The sequence below is a fragment of the Oryctolagus cuniculus genome, chromosome 8, assembly GCF_051225735.1.
Source record: "Oryctolagus cuniculus isolate XC-2025 breed Fujian yellow rabbit chromosome 8, ASM5122573v1, whole genome shotgun sequence".
In the NCBI taxonomy this organism is placed as follows: Eukaryota; Metazoa; Chordata; class Mammalia; order Lagomorpha; family Leporidae; genus Oryctolagus; species Oryctolagus cuniculus.
This window is the reverse complement of record NC_142874.1, coordinates 29,110,931-29,128,607: the sequence shown is the minus strand read 5'-3', so window position 1 is coordinate 29,128,607 and position 17,677 is coordinate 29,110,931. Positions and strand designations below refer to the sequence as shown.

General features: G+C 44.4%; 1 long non-coding RNA gene across 1 annotated transcript; it reads left to right on the top strand.

Annotated features, from left to right (window-relative positions):
* Nucleotides 1-152: 152 nt before the first annotated feature.
* Nucleotides 153-6,106, top strand: LOC149124950 (uncharacterized). Its single transcript, XR_016211784.1, has 3 exons — nt 153-1,030; nt 3,446-3,486; nt 4,338-6,106. It is a non-coding gene; the product is annotated as an uncharacterized LOC149124950 (long non-coding RNA).
* Nucleotides 6,107-17,677: the final 11,571 nt, after the last annotated feature.

Genomic DNA, 17,677 nt, shown 5'->3' with positions numbered 1-17,677 from the left:
TGGGATGCTGGCACTTCAGGCCAGGGTGTTAACCCACTGGATCACAGTGCCAGTCCCTATGTTTTTTGAGTTTTATGTTCTCATTTTTCATTTTGAGGGGCTTTTGTTCTTTTTATATCTTTTTATTTTTTGTTTTGTAATTATTCATTTTTTTCCTATTTTGACATTTATGTTTTTATACCATTTATGAAATGGTTGATGTCTCCTGGGCAAATAACTATTTTCAATATTCTGGATATCCTGAGCCGGCGCCGTGGCTCAATAGGCTAATCCTCCACCTTGCGGCGCCGGCACACCGGGTTCTAGTCCCGGTCAGGGCACCGGATTCTGTCCCGGTTGCCCCTCTTCCAGGCCAGCTCTCTGCTATGGCCAGGGAGTGCAGTGGAGGATGGCCCAGGTGCTTGGGCCCTGCACCCCATGGGAGACCAGGAAAAGCACCTGGCTCCTGGCTCCTGCCATCGGATCAGTGCGGTGCGCCGGCTGCAGCGGCGGCCATTGGAGGGTGAACCAACGGCAAAGGAAGACCTTTCTCTCTCTGTCTCTCTCTCTCACTGTCCACTCTGCCTGTCAAAAATAAAAAAAAATAAAAAAAAATATTCTGGATATCCTGAAGATGATGTTCATTATACCATATATTACTTTTATAAGAATCTTCAGAAAATCATACATTAATAATGAAATATTATAACTTGAAGACATAAAGAACATAAGTGATTCTCAGTTCCCACCCACTTTTAAAAGAGAGTAAGCTCAGTTACCTGACTGTAGAGTGCCATGATCACACTCCACTAATTTGTTATGTAGGAAAATTTGGCATTATACTGTGTCCAGAGCAAAACGTGAATCATAGCATCTTTCCATATATGTCTTCTCGATTTTAATTCCTATCTTATTTTCATCAATGCGAAGTCATTTAGGAAAAATTCAGTACTACAGTCCTTCGAATGATGCCCATAAACCTTCAATATGCAAATCACATTCCAGAACTCAATGGGAATTTTCAGAACATCTGAGCTCCATCAACAATTTTGTAAGCAAAATCATCTGAAATATTCTTAAGTCACCATAAATTCTCTGATTGATTAGTGCATCCAAGGGTGGGAATGGACCTAGTAAAGGTGGTAAGATGGCTTTGGGGTTGATGCTTTTTAAAATGATTGGCTAAAGTATAGGGTCTGAGCCGCTTGGGTGTAGGTGGCAAACCACAGGGTTTCAGGATGTCATCAAGCACCTTAACTGCCTGAAAAGACACCTGGAACTTTAGGCATTTCCCTGCTATCTGCTGATTGGCTGTTGCTAGGGGAGTTTATCGCAGGGGAAGTTTATTTTCTTTTCAGGAGCTTTTGGCTTAGGGTTCAGGCCCGAGTTACGAGATGGAGGCCTACTCTAAACTAGCTGCACCTTGATCCAGGCTCAGGTCTCTCATTGGAAATCTCTATTGTTTTAAACATATTTTACTGATGGCCCATATTAGTGAATCTGTAAATCCAGTGAATGATGTAAAATCTTGTTCTCACACGCAGAGCACATTACTTTGCTTAGTTTATAGAAGACATACCCAGTGATCTGTGCACTTCTATCTTTGTTCACCTAAAGAATTACGCTGTGACTTCTTGGCTTCGATAGTCATTTGTACATGATTAAGGCTTTGAGGGAGGCCCAGCTCAGTTGGGTCATTCTTCTGGTCTCACTGGGTCACTCGGGGGCCAGAAGACAACTGTGTATTTCTCAGCTTCCTTTGATTGCTACATAGCCATATACCAGGGGGGAGATTGGAAATCTTTTCTCACACAAATTTCATAAAGTTTTCCTATATTGCAGCTCCATCTGATTATTCCCTATTACAGATAAACACTTGGGCTCACTAGACCTTGGCTCCTATATTTTTTCCACTACCAGGAATTACACTGGTGCTTTCAGTATTCTCTGGAAAATTTTAAATTCTGTGGTAAATGATCATGTTTTGTGGTAGTTCTATTCTGCTTAATGCCCACTAAAATGTACAGGCAGCTCTTCATATCCTGTGGTTTCAGCCAAATCCAGAAAGAGAATATAAGATGCAAAGTTTCTCGTTATCATTATTCTCTGAAGTATAAGTTCCATTCCTTACAGAACAGTTAATTTGTAGGAGGTAGTGTAGGAGATGTAGAGGTCACTTAAAAGGATATGTGAGGGTGGCATAAATTATATGCAAATACAGTTCTACTTGATATTGGGGTAGGAGCATCTGTGGATTTTGTTATCTTTTGGGATCATGGAATCAATTCCCCACAGATGCTGAGGGACAGCTATCTATGGGGGAATGAAGATGTGCATAGTTCTTGGAATAAAAGGATTTCATATGTGTTGGTAATATCTTTACATTTGAAAGTTGGAGAGATAAGAGAGCACATATGTGATTTCAGAGGGTAGCAGTAAGACATCCATTTGATGCATGATGTTTTAGATTAATTGCAGCATTATTTTGAAATTCTGAAATACATGAAGCATTTCCATTCATGATGCTAAAGTGAAGGATACTAATGGGATCTCTTCTCATTAGAGATGACTGCATGGTTGTGTGAAAAATCTGAGACGACAACAATTGCAGGATAAAAGGGACAAAAATATATGCCTTCACAATGCATGTAGGTTTTGAATCAGGAAAGAAATACCCTAAAGTCAATCCTTCCAGTTGCAAAAGAAGGGACAGAAAAGGAGGTAAAGAAAATCTGAGATTCAAGGAATTTGTCAAATGCAACTCATGGGCACGATTCTTGCTATAGGGAAACAGTTAATAGTTTTCTCTCAGCACTCACACAGTAGAGACTTGAGGAAAGTAACTTACATCTTCATTTTGGAGAAAGATCCTAGGGCCTGAACAACTGTAAAAGGGCACAACTCTTGTACTGACTTACAGTGACTAGAAGGCAATGAGTTTTTCAGTTTATCATCTTTATGGTAGCTGTGAGAAAGATAGTATAATCAGCAGTCTATGCTTAGTGATGTGATAAGATTAAACATTTCCATCAACAAAATAAAGGCCCTTGGGATGAATTATGCTATTCCGGAAAGAAAACACACCCATGCTACCAGCACCGAAATTCTGAATCCATGTATACAAGGTTTACTCATGAACATATAGCTTTAAAAAAAAAAAAAAAACTGTGCATGGATTTCAAAATTATTTGCCCCAAGGAATTCATTTCCATGAGCTTTTTGAAGTACCCTTGTATTTACACAAGCACATTCATTCACTTCCTGCTCCACACAAGCACCGTGTTAGAATTTGGGGAATGGATGATATGTTAGTGAAAAAACAACGTCTTTACAGAGCAGTGGACAATGTCTTGGATATTTTTCTTCAGCTCCTTCCATGCTAGGCAAATGAGCCAGTATTCTGAAGATCTGTAGTAGATAGTGACCCTCTTTTCTAATTTTTGTTTTGTGTTTTACTTGTCTGCAGCCCGAGTGATGGTAAGAAGAAATTAGCAGAGACTGAAATTGGTAATCCTTTCTTGAATCTTGAAGGGTGCAACACAGAAAAAAAGGCATGGGTTGGTGATGCAGGAGGGATGACGCAGGACCTGTGAAGACGTGGGAGTAGCCAGACCTCGGGCAGTAGTGGTGCTGCCTGTGGGCAAGAGGCTGCCAAGCCAGGCCCCTGCACTGGCACCATAGGGATTGCCTCTTGCATCCAGAGCCAGGGCAGTCCCGTGCCTTACAGGGGGAGGTTGGGAGGCAGGAGCCTTGCAGGGACAGAGCCCAGGTCCCATTAGGGCACTGCATGCCTGGCACCCGCCACCAGAGGGCAGAGTTGCAGTGCCATGCCCCAGGTTGGGCCAACGCTCTGGCCTGGGCAGCACACTCTTTTGGGTCCACTCTGCGACCTGGATCTTGGCCAAACAGGATTGCAATGACCTGGCCACCTGGGCAAGCAGGGCGGAGGCGCAGTGAGGCAGGGAGAGCTGTGCATGCCAGTTGAGGCTGCAGTCCAGAATCCACCACCCCCCTTCTCCCGAGCCCAAGGGTCTGTGGAGCACGGCTGAAACCTTGCAGCGCTGGCACCTGGACGATAGCCTGGACAATAGGTTTTAGTGCTCTTCCCGGCAGTGACCAGCTTTGGTCCTCAGGTAACCCCTCCACTGCTGCCACTGCCATCAGCCCTCTCTGGAGCCACAGGATCAATATTGTCTTCTTGACCTGCAGCAGCAACAGAGGGCGCCTCTGCCACCCCTGGTCGACCCTTCCCTCATGATGGTGGCCGCTCCCTCCTGTCCTGTACCTACATGTCTCCCCCCCACCCCGGCTGGCCACACATCTTGGCTGCATCCCAGGGTCTGCCCTGTCATCCCCAGGGTTCAACTTGATGGGCATCTGCACCCCATGTCTGTGCTGAACAGAGAGAACACCTTGCCTAGAGTGGTCACGCCCCCGGCACTGGGAGGATACTGCCACAATTTTTAATGGAGCCTGGACTGTGGGAACAGCCCCTGTTTTCTCCATGGGGATACCCCTGCAACGTTGACCAAGGCTGCTGAGACTGCCGACAAGGTGAGGGCCTCCGGTCAGCGGTGGCGGCAGGTTGGGGCTGCCGGGAGGCCAGCCTGTCATGGGTGGGCGTGGGGGTGTCTTGGAGAGGGACAGATGAGGGGCTTGGATTTGCCCTGAGGGGTGTGATGGGGCTGCCAAAGAGTTATGAGTAAACTGTATGGGTACTGTGATTTCAGTTAGCACAGCTGCTTGATTGTGGAGTTGTCAGGTGACAGTTTCTATGCAAGGTGCTGGGCTCTGGATTCCAGGATATGGTTTTTCTCTGGTCACTAAGAGTGTATGGAGTGTATGCAGTGGAGGGTGGCCCAAGTGCTTGGGCTCCTGCACCCGCATGGGAGACCAGGAGGAAGCACCTGGCTCCTGGCTTCGGATCAGCATAGCACCGGCCGTAGTGGCCATTTGGGGAGTGAACCAATGGAAGGAAGACCTTTCTCTCTGTCTCTCTCTGTCTATAACACCACCTGTCAAATAAATTTAAAAAAAAAAAAGAACAATGATTTAGTGTCTACTGACTCCCACCATTTTGAGCATCTTTATGCCTTGTGCCATAGGTTTCCATAGGCCCATCAGCAGGGAGCAGGGTTGGAAGTGGAACAGCTGGGACTCAAGCTGGTGCCCATATGGGATGCCAGCATCACAGGTGGCAGCTTTATCCATGTGTCACAATGCCAGTCCTAATTACTGATATTATCAATGTATGTTTTTTTAAAAGATTTATTATTTATTTGAAAGGCAGAGTTACAGAGAGGCAGAGGCAGAGAGAGAGAGAGAGAGAGAGACTGACAGAGGTATAGAGAGATCTTCTATCCTCTGGTTCACTCCCCAGATGGCCGCAATGGCCAGAGCCTCACCGATCTGAAGCCAGGAGCTTCTTCTGGGTCTCCCATGCTGGTGCAGGGGACCAAGGACTTGGGCCATCTTCTACTGCTTTCCTAGGCCAAAGCGGAGCCAGATCAGAAGTGAACCAGCACCCATATGGGATGCCAGCACTGCAGGTGGAGGCTTTAGCCACTGCACCACAGCGCTGGCCCCATCAATGTTGAATTGACTTTTAGGCATTAGCAGGTGGGCAGATCATAAAGAATGCTGATTTGATGATTTTCCTTTGAGGAATAGGAAGTGTAAAATCTTTGGATGTGGGGAAAGTGTCTCCCTTTACATCCATACCTACCTGTACTTAGTATATACCAAGTTGATCTCCTGTATATAAAGATAATGGAAAATGAATCTTGATGAAGAATGGGATGGGAGAGGGAGTGGGAGATGGGGTGGTTGTGGGTGGGAGGGAGGTTGTGAGGGGAGGGTCCGCTGTAATCCAGAAGTTGTACTTTCAAAATTTAGTTATTAAATAAAAGTTTAAAAAATGAAAAATAACACTTGCTATGATACATAAAGAGAGCAAGCATACTCAAGTAGACCTGTGAACTACAGTGTGTTTGCTAATCTTGATTGATGAGGGAATGTGCACTACTATTCTGTAGATGAAAATCAGGTACATCAGTGATACTGCTTATATCATCTCTCAATAGTCCATTAAAATATTACACAGTAAAGCAGAGCCACGCAGCTTTATTGTGTAAGGACTTCATATTTTAGATACATTCCAGCTGTTCACGATTTGCTTGATGGTAGCTGTAGCCATGGGGACAACTGTAGAGATTACCATGCTAATCAGATGAGTGCTGAATCTTTTTAAAATTCACTACCAGTTTGTATACATCAAAGCTTATCTCTAAAATTATGACCTTAGATGAGCTAAAAGCAGAGCCCATCTGCAGGTGATTTTACTAATTGGTTTCCGGATCTTGTTAGCAAATGCTAGATTTAAGAATTTTAAATGAGCTGGCTGTTTTGACATTGCACACAAATTGGAAAAACAATAATATTGAATATGCTAGTCCAGAAAATTGGCATTGGAAGAATCTTTAAGTATCTAAACTTCTTGGTTCCCACATTAGAAGGCAGAAACTTTCAGAGACTTGTAGCTCAGAGAGACTTCTAGCTGAGTCCAAATCAGAATCTCAGGTTCGCTGGGCCTCATAACATTTTGTTGCTCAAGTCCACACAGACGCACTTTTATGTCTGTGGTACATGCCCATTTTCTTCAAATCAGCGACAACTTTTAAAGGTATGTCAGGGATAAAATGATTGCCACAAGTAAACTCGAGTTCTGAACCGATGTTTGATTTTCTTGAAACTCAGGTGGTCCTCTGTGCTGCTTTTTCACATTCGTCTTTATTATTTTATCTTTCAAGGTGCAATTGTTTTGATGTGAAACTTTGCCTAATAAATATAATCTATATCACCAAAATTCTGAGCAAAAGGAATAACAAAACATGACAGTTTCTGGGCTGTGCCCCATTCCCATTCATTGGAGCACTTTCCATTGCTGTGGAGATGAAGAACATACACTGTTTTGTGAGAAAGACGTCTGACAGGGTGGGTCGTGTCCTCACAGATAGCAGCTGCTGTCACATGCAGTTTTTCCCATGGTGAGACTGTTTTTTCTTGTTTTATTTTCATTGTGCTTTAAACATGATTTCAGATTATAAATATGTCTTACTTAGATAATTTCCTTAATTTAAATACAGACATAAGCTGAAATTTTTCTATTGTCAAAACTTCAGTATGAATACATCTAACAAAGTGAATTTGGTTTGATTTTTAAACAGTGTCTCATTTTAACATGTTGCATGAATTGCTTATAGAAATAAATCTTACATTTGGTAAAGTGAATTATACGTTGTTTGATATACTGTATGTGAAATACAAGTATGTGAATACTTAATAATAAATACCTAATACTTAATAGTAAAATACGTAATAATAAACTACTTAATACTTAATAATATAATACTTAATACTTAATACTCAATGCTTAATAATAAAATACTTAATAATAAAAAATGAGGGAATCAAGATGGAAAATCATCTTGAAACCAAATGTAAAATAAAGCACCCACAGCAACATATTTTCACTTTGTAAAATGAATATAATCATGGTAACAGTGTTGGACCACACATTCCGGAAAAGCGGATTGTTAGCATGAATAAGAGCTTCTTCTAAGCTCCATACACTGGCGAGTAGGAGTGGTGATCAGCAGTGTTGTTTAAGCACGTAGATACATATTTGTGCACCTGAGCACCAGTGACATCATAAAGAGCAAATATGTTTCCTGTATTCTTCAGGTTTTGTGTGTTTTCTCTGGCTTCTGAGGTTATTTGGGAGAAGTGAATTTAGATTATCTCTTTTTAAAAAAGATTGATTTTTCTATTTGAAAGGCACAGTTATGTACAGAGAGTAAGCAACACACACACACACACACCTAAATTCAAGCCCTGGTTCTGTTCCTTATTCCATTTCCTGTTGATCTGCACCGTGGGAGGCAGCAGGTGATAGCGTAAGTACTTGGATTCCTGACACCTTTAGGAGACCTAGATGAGTTCCTTGCTGCTAATTTCAGCCTGCCCCACCCCAGTTGTCACAGGCATTTGGAGAGTGAACCAGAGGACGGGAGATGTCACCTCCCCCTTTTCTCTGTCACACTGCCTCTCAAATAAATAAAATGTACTTCCCAGCCGGTGCCGCAGCTCGCTGGGCTAATCCTCCGCCTGCAGCACCGGCACCCTGGGTTCTAGTCCTGGTCGGGGCGCCGGATTCTGTCCCGGTTGCTCCTCTTCCAGTCCAGCTCTCTGTTGTGGCCTGGGAAGGCAGTGGAGGATGGCCCAGGTGCTTGAGCCCTGCACCCGCATGGCAGACCAGGGTGAAGTGCCTGGCTCCTGGCTTCGGATCCGCGCAGCGTGCTGGCTCTGGAGGCCATTTGGGGGGGGTGGTGAACCAACAGAAGGAAGACCTGTCCTTTCTCTCTGTCTCTCTCTCACTGTCCAACTCTGCCTGTCAAAAAGAAAAAAAAATGTACCTACCATTTCCCTGGCTTTTTACGCAACAGTATTTTCATATGCCTTTAATATACTTGAACTTGTCCTAAGGGTTAATGGGTGCCTGGTATTAACATTGATCTTCTAGTCACATATTTTACAGTGCTTCCACTTTGTCAGTTACTTTTCTGCCTATTATGATGTGCTATAGGAAAATGGTAAATTCATCTGCTAGGACTGCTATAGACTGGGTGGCATAAACCGTAGAAATGGATTTTCCCACAATTCGAGAGGCTGGAAGCCCAAGGTTAGAGTTTCAGGATGGTTGGGGTTCTCGTGAGAGCTTGCAGACAGTCCTCATATGGCAGGGCAAAAGAGACAGCAAGGTTTCTGGTGTCGTTTGTGTAAGGGAGTCCATGCTGTTGGATCAGGTCTTCACTCTTCTGTCTCCGTTTGTCCTTAATCAGCTCCTCAAAGGCCTTATCTCCTCCAATAGAGTTACTTGGGGACTTAGGACTTTTCCATTTGAATTTCAGGGGGAGGGGGAGCAGTTCAGTCCAAAACATTTTCACAAAGAGCATGATTCCCTCTATGCCTTCAGAATTGTTGCTACCTCACCCTGGGTGGTGTATCTCATTTTACTGCATATTTAGTATAAATTTCTGTGTTGAAATCTCTGCTTTTTTCATCTTCTTCAAATCACTGTTCTTGTTGCCACAAACGTTCTCGATGCTCTTTCACTGACACAGATGTTGGGACCAATGTTTGTGAAATATATTTTCAAAATGTACATTTACAATAGGCTCCAAGTGAATCAGAAGTGCCCGAGATTGGGGCAGCACCCTCCCAGGGCACGGTGTAGATAATTCTCTGGAAGACGTGGCAAACTGGCAAGCTCCTTTGGGCCTCAGGACAGCTGAAGGAAGGGGTCCTTACACCATCCTCAGATAAGCATTCTTATGTTTTGGCCCCTTAAAAATGCCCCTATTTTCTGGCTATGCTATGACATTGAGGAGATGGAAAGCGGCCGCGTAGATTAAATTACTGTGCGTGATCTCCAGTGCCATCTGCTGGAAGCAGGAGAAGTTGCTCCAGAAAGTCACCATTTTTACTGACAAAGCTATGTATGCTAAAAGTCCTGTATAACAGGACTTGGTTAATTTTTTATTTTACTACCTGAGAAACTTCAAAATTAAAAATTGTGAATTGTGAAGCACAGATCCTCAAAAAAAAAAAAAAAACCCAAACTAAAAAATAAATTAGCATACTGCTTCAGTTAGGACAAGTTTGAACTGATACTGAGAAGCTGGAGCCCTGCTAGGAAGTAAGCTGTTTAAAAACCTTGTGGTGGCCGGCGCCGCAGCTCACTAGGCTAATCCTCCGCCTTGCGGCGCTGGCACACCAGATTCTAGTCCTGGTCAGGGCGCCGGATTCTGTCCCGGTTGCCCCTCTTCCAGGCCAGCTCTCTGCTGTGGCCCGGGAGTGCAGTGGAGGATGGCCTAAGTGCTTGGGCCCTGCACCCACCCCATGGGAGACCAGGAGAAGTACCTGGCTCCTGCCATCGGGTCAGTGCGGTGCGCCAGCTGCGGTGGCCATTGGAGGGTGAACCAACGGTAAAGGAAGAGCTTTCTCTCTGTCTCTCTCTCTCTCTCACTGTCCACTCTGCCTGTCAAAAAAAAAAAACAAAACAAAACAAACAAAAAAAAAAAACAAAAAAAAAAACCTTGTGGTGCTTCATGTACACAAGTCAGACAAAGGGGGTTAAAGACAGAAGTAAGACCTACAGCTGGAACACAAGGAGAAAGCTCCATAATAATTTGGGAAAGGTTTTTTTGGGATATGGCAACAAAAGCAACAATAAGCAAATGGGATTGCATTAAACTAAAGGGCATCTGTGCTACAAAGGAAGCAATTAATAGAGTGAAGAGACAAGCCACAGGCTTGCAGAAGATACATGCGAACTACACATCTGATAGAGGGTTACTATCCAAAGTACGTAAGGAACTCAATCAACTCTATAGCCTGAAAACAAATAATCCAATCTTGAAATGGGCAAAGGAACTAAATAGGCATTTATCAAAACAAGACATCCAAATGGCCAACCGATGTATGAAAAAATTCGCACCACCACTAATCACCAGAGAAATGCAAATTAAAACCACAATGAGATAGCATCACACACCTGTTCTAGTGGCAGTTAGCAAAAAGATGAAAGATAGCAACTGTTGGTAAGAGTGCAGAGAAAAGGGAATTCTTATGCCTGTGGTTGAGAATGTAAATTCACACAGCCATTATGGAAAACAGTGTGGAGAATCCACAGAAATTAAAAATAAAATTAGCACATGACCCAGCAATTCCACTACTGGTATATATCCAAAAACTAAAATCAGTCTGTCAAAGAGAGACCTGCGTTCTCAAGTTTATTACAGCCTTGTTCACAATAGTTAAGGCAGGAAACCAACCTAAGAGCCCATTATCACATGTGATAATGGAATGTGATTCAACCTTAAAAAGGAAGCGCATTTCTGTGATTTGCAGCAATGTGAATAGGACAGCAGGACATTATGTTAAAAGAGGTAAGCCACACAGGAAGACAAGTATTGTATGATCTCACATGTGTCAAACTCATAGGAGTAGAGAACAGAAGGCTGGGGGAAGGAGGTGAATGGAGGAGAGAGGAAGTGTTGGTCAGGGGTGCAAAGTTTCAGTTAGGAGGAGTAAGCTTAGGGACTAATAAGGAACAATGTATTGTATATATCCAAGTTGATAAAACAGTAGATTTTTTTTTTTGATAGGCAGAGTGGACAGTGAGAGAGAGACAGAGAGGAAGGTCTTCCTTTACTGTTGGTTCACCCCCCAGTGGCCGCTGCGGCCAGCACGCTGAGCTGATCCGAAGGCAGGAGCCAGGTGCTTCCCCTGGTCTCCCATGGGGTGCAGGGCCCAAGGACTTGGGCCATCCTCCACTGCACTCCCGGGCCACAGCAGAGAGCTGGCCTGGAAGAGGAGTGACCGGGCCAGAATCTGGCGCCCCGACCGGGACTAGAACCTGGGGTGCCAGTGCCACAGGTGGAGGATTAGCCTATTGAGCCACGGCACTGGCCAAAACAGTAAAGTGTAATTGTTTTGAGGTGGGGTGAATAGAGAGGCAGCTAGATAGGCCCACAAGAGCTGGAAGTTGCTGTAAGGCTCCAAATGTAATTCTATCCTTCTACTTGTCAATCCGAAAGCCCCTTTCTTAGGATGCCCTGGCTTCATCTGGGACCTAAGGGGGGCCACTATGAAGATCAAGCTCCATGAGGAACTTGTGTAGGTATCACAACATTCCCAAGTGACTTCATGTCTGTAGAGGTGCCGCTCCTTACCCGCTGCCATACAAGGGGCCAATATGAGGATCTCCCTCTCTGTCTTCTTTGGCCATGACCACATCTAGAGGTGCTACACAGTTGCTTTTTCTCTCTCCCCTTCCCCACCCCTCTTCCCTTCCGGAAATCCCCTGGTCACTCATGATGAGTATTTTTCCAAATGGGGCAATCCACACTCGTGTGTATGTGTATTCATTTTCTCAACTTTTGAATACATTTTGTTACCACTTTGTGCACTTTATATGTGTCTGCACTTAGAATGCTTGTCTGTGTGTGAGACAAGAACCTTGAGCAGGGGCTGGCGCTGTGGTGCAGGGGGTTATCACCCTGGCCTGAAGCACTGGCATCCCGTATGGGTGCCAGTTCTAGTCCCGGCTGCTCCTCTTCTGATCCAGCTCTCTGTTATGGCCTGGGATAGCAGTAGAAGATGGCACAAGTCTGTGGGCCCCTCCACCCATGTGGGAGACCCGGAGGAAGCTCTTGGCTCCTGGCTTTGGATCGGTGCAGCTCTGGCCATTGCAGCCATCTGGGGAGTAAACCAGCAGATGGAAGACCTCTCTCTCTGTCTCTACCTCTTTCTGTAGCTCTACCTGTCAAATAAATAAAATAAATCTTTTTTTAAAAAAAAAGAACCTTGAGCAAAATTAATACACCTTTGTCCACATAATTTTACTACAAAAAATGACAAGCCTGTGAGGTGAAAGATTTGTTAATTAGCTTGCCTTAGTAAGATTACATGTAAACATATATGAAAACATCACATTGTCCCCATAAATGCATACAAGTATTATTCATCAGTTAAAAATAGAATAGGGGCAGGCATTTGGTGTAGCACTTAAGATACCTCTTAGGACATGTACATACCATATCAGACTGCCTGAGTTCAAGTTTTGGTTCTGCTTCTGATTATAGCCTTGTGCTAAAGCATACTCTAAGATATAGCCAGAGAATGGCTCAGGTGGTCGGGTCCTTGCCACCTACACAGGAAACCTAGATTGAGTTCTGGGCTCCTAGCTCTGGCTTGGCCCAGTTCTGGATGCTGTGGGCAATTGGGGAGTTAACCAGCAGATGGGAGATTTCTCTTTCTGCCCCCCATCTCCACCTCTCTTAGTCTGTCTCTGAAATACATGTTTTTTAAAGTTTAAACATATTTTAAGAATAAGCTTGTGATCTGAGAGGTGTTAAGAAATTGGGGAATTTGTATTAAAGAGAAAACCACTGGAAAATGATAAATGTCTTTAAATTTTGGAATCTTATCTACTGAGGAGTGGTGGTGAAGTCTATTTTTGTTTTTTGGACAGGCAGAGTGAACAGTGTGAGAGAGAGACAGAGAGAAAGGTCTTCCTTTACTGTTGGTTCACCCTCCAATGGCCGCTATGGCTGGCGCTGCGCTGATCCGAAGCCAGGAGCCAGGTGCTTCCTCCTGGTCTCCCATGTGGGTGCAGGGCCCAAGCACTTGGGCCATCCTCCACTGCCTTCCCGGGCCACAGCAGAGAGCTGGACTGGAAGAGGGGCAACCGGGACAGAACTGGCACCCCAACCGGGACTAGAACCCGGGATGCCAGGACCACAGGTGGAGGATTAGCCTAGTGAGCCACGGCGCCGGCCAAGTCTATTGTTTTTTGACACATGAGATATGTTGAAGCATAAGATGGATTTACTTATGCTGGGATTACTGGAAAAGGCATCCCACAGTGAGAGGGAAGTTCCACAGCATGCTCTCAGAGTTTCCTTCAGTTACATTTTCTATAATCAGTGATTCTACTTGATATTTGGATTTCATTTAGTTTGATATGTTGAGTAATTATAAACATTTTTATCAATGGCCTCAAAGTTTTTAAAGGAATATCCAACTTTTCTGGCATTATAATTTTAAATATCTTTCCTGTGTGGTCTTTCATTTTCTCTGTGTTAAACTCAAATATGGAATTTGATTTTCTCTATTTTGCTGGTTGATTCACCATGTCTTTGAAAAACACTTTTTCTTTTTCAAAAAAGGATTTTATATATATATTTGAAAGACAGAGTTAGAGAGGGAGAGAGGGAGGGACAGATAGAGAGATCTGCTATTTGCTGGTTCAGTCCCCAAACTGCCCCAATGACCAGGGCTGGGCCAGATAGAAGCAGGAGCCTGGAACTCCATCTGAGTCTCCCACATGGGTGGCAGGGGCCCAAGTACTTAGGCCATCTTCCACTGCTTTCCCAGGAGCATTAGCGTGAGCACCAGCGACTCAAACCAGCACTCCAATAGTGATGCTGGTATTACAAGCAGCAGCTCACACTCTCTGCCACAAATCTGGCTCCCAGAAAACATTATTTTAGAGAGAACTTTTTCCTATGAGATCCCACCCCCATTTAGCAAATCTGGTTTACTCCCCAAATGCCCACAGCAGCCGGGGCTGGTCCAAGCCAATGCCAGAAAACCAGAACTCAACTCTGGGTCTTCTATGGGGGTAGCAGGGACCCAAGTACTTGGGCTGTTACATGCCTCCTGAAGGATGTGCAATAACAGGAAGCTGCAATCAGAAGTAGAGAGGGACATAAACTCATGTAATTTTTTTTCTCCTTTAATTTTAAATATAACAAAGTAGAGAATGTTATTCCCCAGGAATTCTCTGTGATAAAATGTATCATGAGAAAAACATTCAGGAAGTAAGAAATAAACATTCTAATGGGTCACAAGAAGAGGGATGGAACTGGGAGCTTCTTAAAAAAAAAAATAACGCTTTCCCACCTCAAGTTTCATGGAGCTCAAGTTCTATAATGTTATGTGTGGTTTTGAGGCAGGGGTAAAAGAAGATCTCACATACCGTGTGAGGGGAAGGGAGAGAACAGGCAGAAGCCAAACCAGGAAAGAACAACGCAGAGAGCTATGGGATTCAAAGAAGAGAAGGAGGATTTCAGCAGCTATTATGAGTAGGTAACTTTGGAGACAGAAGATATATGGAGAGGAATTATAGGAAGCTCATAATAGCAACGTATTATTTATCAAAATCAGTCTCATTATCTTTGCGATTCCTTTCAGAAACTGTATCATGCGGAATCCCAGTTCTATACTGTGCAAATTTAATCCAAATGCCATCTCTATTCCTAACTGCTCATATTCCTGAACCTAGGTTGTAGCAAGATTTGTGTATCAAGACAAGGTACTTTTAACAGGAAATAGTCTTTTTTTTTTTTTTTTGACAGGCAGAGTGGACAGTGAGAGAGAGAGACAGAGAGAAAGGTCTTCCTTTTTGCCGTTGGATCACCCTCCAATGGCTGCCGCCAGGAGCCAGGCAGTTCTCCTGGTCTCCCATGGGGTGCAGGGCCCAAGCACTTGGGCCATCCTCCACTGCACTCCCTTCCCTAGCCACAGCAGAGAGCTGGCCTGGAAGAGGGGCAACCAGGCCAGAATCCGGCGCCCCGACCGGGATTAGGACCCGGTGTGCCGGCGCTGCAAAGCGGAGGATTAGCCTAGTGAGCTACGGCGCTGGCCAGGAAATAGTCTTTTATACTGGCATAAGGCCCATGTGGAATTTCTTAGCCAGAATCCTGAGCCCCAAAAAGAGAGGTACTTCTTTGTATATGGTTTTAGTCTCTTTGACTCCCTTAAACTGTTATGATGTAGAACAACTTAGAGAGATCATTTTAAGTTCATGAGCTGGAATCTGCACCTCCTTTGCTATGTGCTGCCATGTTCACCTACTTGTCAATCAGGAGACCCCTCCCCAGGAAGTACCTCCTCTCACCTGGGATGTGGGGGTGGTACCACGTAAACACTTCCATTGTTCTAAGCTAATAAAAAAGCTAGGGGCTGGCGTGGTGGCTCAATAGGCTAATCCTCCACCTGTGGTGCCGGCACACCGGGTTCTAGTCCCAGTTGGGGCGCCGGATTCTGTCTCGGTTGCTCCTCTTCCAGGCCAGCTCTCTGCTGTGTGCCGGGAGTGCAGTGGAGGATGGCCTGAGTGCTTGGGCCCTGCACCAGCATGGGAGAGCAGGAGGAAGCACCTGGCTCCTGGCTTCGGATCAGTGCAGCACTGGCCATAGCAGCCATTTGGGGGGTGAACCAATGGAAGGAAGACCTTTCTCTCTCTCTCTCTCTCTCTCGCTAACTCTGCCTGTCAAAAGAAAAAAAAATTTGCACTAACCTTAGGTACCATTTCTTCTGTGTGTGCATGCCTGAGGGTGTGCACATGTGTGTGCATGTTCACATGTATGCTCCGCATTGTGGTGCTGTTGTAATTGGTCAATCAGGATAAAACAACAAAAAATTATAGTGGCTGAAAGTATATGAGTTCTTTCTAAGCACAAAATACAGACTTTAAAAAAAGATGTATTTATTTGAAAGGCAGTTAGAGAGAGAGAGATCTTCCATCTGCTGGTTCACTCAGATGGCCACAATGGCTGGTGCTGAGCCGGGCTGGAGCCAGGAGCCAGGAACTCCATCTGAGTCTGCCATATGGGTGGTAGGAGTGAAAGTACTTGGGCCATCCTCTGCTTCTTTCCCAGGCACATTAGCAAGAAGCTGTATCAGAAACAGAGCAGCTGGGACTCCAACAGGTGTTCCAAAATGGGATGCTGGCATCACAGGCAGTGGTTTAACCCACTGCACCACAACACTGGCCTTCCCAATGCAGACATTCTGAGAGTTGATATTCCAAGGAAGAATTTGTCTTAGGCAAGAGGGAGGCACAAGTAGAGGAGCCAGAATTCCTGAAACATTTAGTCAGCAGAGGTTGTTTTTCACTGGTGTGCAGGCAAGCCGATTTTGCAACATTGTACTCACAGTGGGCCAGACCACCACAAAGAAGGAAAGCTGCAAGAAACCAGGCTGAGTCTGAGTTGTAATGATAGCATCCATGGAGATGGAAATTGCTTCAGCAGGAAGGGCCCTCCTGGTTCCTTTTTCTACCTCCTGGACTCTTTCCTAACCTTTGCTGTAAAAACCCTGGCAAACTGCTTCTCAGGGGTAAAGTTTCTTTAGGGCACTGTCCCTTAGCTGTCCCCTTTACCTGGCCTTTACCAGGTAAAGTGGTAATTGAAGTGAAGTGAATCGAATTAAGTTTTCCTTTGAGAAAATCCAGCTTGAAGCTGGAGATGGACTCCTCGTGTCTGCAAACAACACGCACATATAATATAGACACAACAGGCATAGCTATAGTTCTGCTATGTGAGCATTAGGCACAAAAGAAAAAACTACACAAACCACCATAATTAGTAGCACATGTTTCCTTTCAAAATAAGGAGAAATCCTGTGGTAAAAATAATAATTGTTCCTATTTCTGGAGCACTTAGCATGTACTCCATGCTATATTTTTTTTATTATTTCCATGTATAAAACTGGCAAATAATTCTGTAGATGAGACATCTAAAACTCAAAGAGACAGAGAATGTCCCTCAGTGTCTTACTGTAGCAGAATTCATGAACAGAGATGAGACACCAAAGCCTTTAACAGGAAACAGTATTTTTTTTTGATAGGCAGAGTTAGAGAGAGAGAGAGAGAGAGAGAGAGAGAGGTCTTCCTTTCCGTTGGTTTGAAAGAGGCGGCTGTGAGCCACCATAAAAATAGCCTCTTAAAAATAAAATAATAAGACTCCTGAGACAAACTGTTCCAGAGACGGCCTTGGAAAATGGGGAGTAAACTGGTTCACAGAGAAAGCAGTCAGCTACTAACCAGAGATACACAGAACACCTGCCTTGTAGATAAGCCCCTTCCCTACGCTTGCTCAAGGTTAACAAAGAAAGCTGCAAGGCACGTAGCAACCTATTCCTCTCTCCTAGAGACCCCCTCCCCTAATGTATCCCTTTGACCTAGTACTTTTCCACCGACATTACCACTTTTAGACTGCCATACAAGGCCCGCTACTGAAAATTATCCAATGAACTTACGCCAGCCTATAATATGTTAATTTTGTGGTTT